Raw genomic sequence first — 5,345 nt, 5'->3', positions numbered from 1 at the left:
TCATCCACTGTAACCCCTAGGTCCTTTTCTGCAGAACTGCTGCAGTCCCTAGTCTGTAGCTCTGCATGGGATTCTTCCATCCGAAGTGTAGGACTCTGCACTTGTCCTTGTTGAACCTCATCAGATTTCTTTTGGCCCAATCCTCCAATTTCTCTAGGTCCCTCTGTATCCTATCCCTACCCTCCAGTGTATCTACCACTATTCCCAGTTTAGTGTCATCTGAAAACTTGCTGAGGGTGCAAATCCACACCATCCTTCAGATCATTAATGAAGATATTGAACAAAACCAGCCCCAGGACCGACCCTTAGGGCACTCCTCTTGAAACCGGCTGACAACTAGACATGGAGCCATTTATCACTACCCATTGAGCCCGACGATCTAGTCAGCTTTCTATCCACTTTATAGTCCATTCATCCAGCCCATACTTCTTTAACTTGCTGGCAAGAATACTGTGGGAGAGCATATCAAAAGATTTGCTTAAGTCCACTGCTTTCTCCTCTTCCACAGAGCCAGTTATCTCATCATAGAAAGCAGTTAGGTTAGTCAGGCATGACTTGCCCTTGGTGAATCCATGCTGACTTTGTAATCCAGGGGTGGGCAGACTACAGGCTGTGGGCCATATCCAGCCCATGGGACAGGCCTGCCAAGCTCCCGAGCTCCTGGCCTGGGAGGCTAGCCCTGGCCCTCCCTCCATCCCCCCTCCCGCACAGACTCATCTTGCTCTCTCTGCTGCTGGTGAAATGCTCTGCGCTGCGGGGCTGTGAGCTCCTGGGGCAGTGCAGCTGCAGAGCCGGCCTAACCCGGTGCTCTGTGCTGCATGGTGGCAGTGGCAGCAGTGTGGCCCAGCTCCAGCTTGGCAGTGTGGTTGTAGCGCCACCAGCCATTGGTGCTCCAGGCAGGGTGGTGCTCCAGGGAGCAGGGGGAGTTGGATAGAGGGCAGGGGAGTTCAGGGTGGTGGGCAGGGGACAGGGGTGTGGATGGGGCAGCAGGGGTTCTGGGGGGGTTGGATGGGGCAGCAAGGGGCAGTCAGGAGCAGGGAGTCCAGGGGCAGTCAGGGAAAGGGAGTGGGGTTGTGTGGATGGGGCAGGGGTCCCAGAGGAGCCATCAGGGAATGAGGTGGGGTTGGATGGGGCAGGAGTCCTGGGGGGGGAAGTGGCGGTGGCAGAAGGGAGGTGGGGGCCAGGCCACGAACCCCCTCTCCTAACCAGCCCTCCATACAATTTACAAAATCCAAAGTGACCCTCAGGCCAAAAAGTTTGCCCACCCCTGTTGTAATCTACATTTGGCATTTTTCTTAAAGGGGACACTACTGAGAGATGGTCTTATCAGCCTAGTGCAGCTAGTTATCAACTTCCAACTGCAATGGAACGTTCTGATTTCTATATTCCATTCCTTTTATTCCAGCATTCCATTCCTTTCTTCTGTCACCTCAAAACATTCTGCTTGCTAACATTACATTTTTTCTTTTCAGGTAGAATTGTCCAGTTATTAATCTCTGGGCCAAAAATCAATAAATCTGTTTTGGGATTACAAGAACTCAGTAATAATTCACAGCATCACTCTGTCTGTTTGACATTAGTGATGTGGGAGACCTAGAAATGGAACAAAGGTGATCACTCACTGATTAAAATTGTTCTATTATCCTCAGGATCTCTAGTTCACTTCCTTCTTTTGAAGCCTGGAGAAAAAGAACTAGCTAACTATCTAAAACTTGTAAAGCCAACAAATACATTAAGGAAACAAACCAATGTTATGGTCCATAGCTCATACACTTGTATCATAAGGATTATAAGGAAATAATCTGTTAACAACTTGGAACCTGAAGAAACTGACAAGTCCTTCCTGCTGTACTATCCTACTACAACTCAGTCTGTCTTCTCTACTACTCAACAGAAGTTTTTGCACTCTAAAGTCACTTAAGTAATCACTTATCAATTTGAATTTACCCCTGAATATTGTCAATTTGAAAGTCCTTTTTGCTTGTTAAAACTGTATATCTATAAATGTTAAATTGGACTATATGTAATGCTGAACAATATAATTGTATGGTTCCTATAATTAGGCCAGTCTACTATTGGTTAATAATAATGTTATATTATTACCAGATATTAGTCCTGGTTATTTAATTAGCTACAATAAATTATTTTTTTTTACAAGTATTTTAACATGATTAAGCAAAACAGTGGTTCAAGGGAGAACATTAGATTTATTTATGTGTAAACAAGGGAGTATACCAAAGTTGTTTTGTGCAGGCTAGACCATGGGAGCTGATCATTCCTGGCTTTGGGCAGTGCAGTGTTCCTTGGACAGAGCTCACAATGTAATTAGGGAGCTTCGCTATTTGGGATACCAATAAAGGATTTATTACTAGAATTGGTCTGATAACTACTGAGCTGGCTGTGTGCAGGCATGGGTTCATTAACATCTGGAACAGAGATCCCCCATCATGCAGTGCCTCCCTGCTTTTCTGGTCCCAGAGTTCCATGCGGTTCTTGCCTTGGAATCTCTGTTCTCCATTCTGTATGCTAATGGAGATGCCTCCTTGTCCCAACTCTGATGCAAATGAGACTAGGGGAGTTTCCTTAATATTATCATCCTTATCCCAGGGGTTTAGGTGTGTCTCCCATTGCCTTTTCATTGCTTTTTGTAAGTCTTCCTTCTGATGCAGATTTGGTTCAACAGAGTCGGGGAATGAAGGTGTCTTTCATGAGTCAGACAGGCTGGGTACTGTGCCCTGATTCCCCAAGAACACAGAGCTGCTAGGTAACACTATTTACATCAGGTGCATTTTTAGCTTATCAGCTCTTTTAGAACCCAGGCTGGCCTTTCACCACTTTTTGAACTTTAAAATGTGAACAAATACTACTATCGCCAGTTATTGAATTCCAGTAGTTACCAAGACCATCACAGATGTTGATTATTGCACATCTTGATTATTTATGAAGTGTTGATTTCTTATAAACCACATCACTAACCTTATTACAATTTAAAAAGAGATGAGCAATGATTAGAAGTGCTATTTATTTGTTAAAATTACAAAAATATCTGCAAGTTAGACCTTCATATTTAACTTTTAAACCAATCTTTTTGTGCAAGCTGCATTTCTGATCTCTACTCTCATATTCTATTTAGGCATATATGGCATTTTTCTAACTCCAATGTTTAAGAAAGCAAGTCAAAGCCACTACTCTCTTTTTGGATCATACAGGCCTCCATTCCCGCTGCTCCCTTCCTATTGTGCAAATATGAAAAAAAAAATCTCATTATGTATCTTGGAAACTGCTGGGTTTATTTTTAGTCTGGTAACACTTGGCCACATTTTGATACTGTTGCTCATGCTCAGTGAATAGCACCTTGCTCTACAAGTAGTTCTGCTGTTCTATTTTGCATCTGGTGTAATTGCTGTTGATACTACAGCCACACTGATTGTGAAATAAAGTACTATTCATCAGGAGGAAGGGTATCAGAATTTGGTCCATTGTTTATAGCAGAACTCTTTTTGTTTTCTTATGGTTTAAATTAATTTCCTATGTGAAATGGATGGTGAATCTAGTAGTTTTCTATCTCAGTGGGCTTCAGCAGCTTCTTTAGCAGCCCCCTCAAAGTGAATCTTATTTGTATTAATCTGTTCAAAGTCTCCCCAAGTCTGCTTTTGTAGTGCCTAATCTAAAGCTCACCATAGTGAGCGGAAAAACTGCCATCATCAGGCCCCTAATGTACTCAATTTCTTTTTTATGTTAATACATAGGACCTGATTCTCCATTGCTTTGCACCTTGTGTATTTATTTATAAATAAGGAAAAAGTGTGTATAAAATACATCCCAAACAGAATATCAGGGTTTTACTCCTACTTTGTGCAGATGTAAAGGACTAGATGAGGTTCAGGACAACAGAGATTCAGCTATGCTGGGTGAAATTCCAGCCACATGGAAAACAGGAGTTTTACTGTTGATTTCATTGAGGTCATGGTTTCACCCCTTCTTTTTTTGCCTTTAGCAAATATGGTAGTCCATCTCCAAATTTCTCAGTCTTCTCATCTTTCTTTGCATTCAAAGTGTTTCAATCAAAAAAAATATTATCTTTTGACTATGTTCACCAAAAAGATAAAAAAAAGTACCATTTAAATTAATTTTTAATGTCCTCTTTTATAACTGAAGTTCTTCCAGTGTGAAAGTGTGGCAGATTTTACTACTGTTCAGTGATTGTTTCCGTAACTGTAGTCCACACTTCTAAATAATCAATAAATTTTACCTGGTTATGCGATATGAGTACAGTTGATCAAAAATTTTCCATTGATACTTTTTTTAATGGAAAATCAGCTTTTTTAAAAAAAAACTTAGTTTTCATGGAAAGTATCTGCTTTCCTAGAAAATGTTTCGTTTTTAAAGTTTTCAGCTAAAAACAAAGATTTCTTTGGCTTTTAGCAGTTTTTGACCGAAAAATTTCGATTTTCATCAGTTTATACTAATACTCTCCTGCTATTTCCCACACAATCATGTCCAATATCTGACTTCTTGGGAACCTGAATCTGCAGCCCTTGTATATATGTATATGCTGGAGAATTGCTTCATATATTTGTCTTTAATTTTTACCCACAACTTCATTAAAAAAAATAATAACAGTCACGACTTTAGGCTATGTCCAGTACACATCGAAACTTCAAGATGGTTCTACATCCTGTTGGTTTGATTTTTTTTTCCTTTTGGGTAGGGTGTCTGGTTTTTAAAGGGACAGTCCCATTTTTGGGGACTTTTTCTTATATAGGCGCCTATTACCCCATACTCCCTGTCCCATTTTTTCACAGTTGCTATCTGGTAACCCTAGTTTTGGGCATTTTCTTAATCTTAATGTGCATTGAAAGACTGATGGCGTTCATTTATGTTTTGCCTATTATGTACCATTTGAAGTTCCTCCAAAAGCTGAAGTAAAAAAAAGTTATTTCAGTCAATCATGATATTTTCTGGTTTTATCAGTTGAAGCTGGATACATCCTAAACAGTAAGTGAACATATCTATGGCTTCTTGTATGTGACTTTCATAAACTCATGGAGACATCTAGTGGACATGGTAATCTATATTGTTAAAGCCAGTAAGACTATACTTTTCTGACTCCTACCCAAGAAGAATATTCTGTCCTTCTTTATCATGCCTGCACATAATTCTCATTAATGTTGTGGAGGAAAACACAGTCCTCACTCTGAGTTTAAAGCAACAAGCCAGAGGCAGCTTTATTGCGAGTAATTGCAATATGCGTAAGAGAGTACACACGGACAGGTATTCCCCCTCCTGAGGCAGGTATCCTTTAGATAAACAATTAGGGCAAGCTTTTATACCTTTTGTTATAT

General features: G+C 40.7%; 1 long non-coding RNA gene across 1 annotated transcript; it reads right to left on the bottom strand.

Moving 5' to 3' along the window:
* Positions 1 to 249: 249 nt before the first annotated feature.
* Positions 250 to 4,503, bottom strand: LOC115647598. Its single transcript, XR_003999364.1, has 3 exons — positions 4,493 to 4,503; positions 2,859 to 2,863; positions 250 to 487 (listed from the first exon to the last, which is right to left on the bottom strand). It is a non-coding gene; the product is annotated as an uncharacterized LOC115647598 (long non-coding RNA).
* Positions 4,504 to 5,345: the final 842 nt, after the last annotated feature.

Source organism: Gopherus evgoodei, chromosome 3, assembly GCF_007399415.2.
Source record: "Gopherus evgoodei ecotype Sinaloan lineage chromosome 3, rGopEvg1_v1.p, whole genome shotgun sequence".
Classification (NCBI taxonomy): domain Eukaryota; kingdom Metazoa; phylum Chordata; order Testudines; family Testudinidae; genus Gopherus; species Gopherus evgoodei.
The sequence above is the reverse complement of the archived record's forward strand: the minus strand, read 5'-3'. Positions and strand labels throughout refer to the sequence as shown.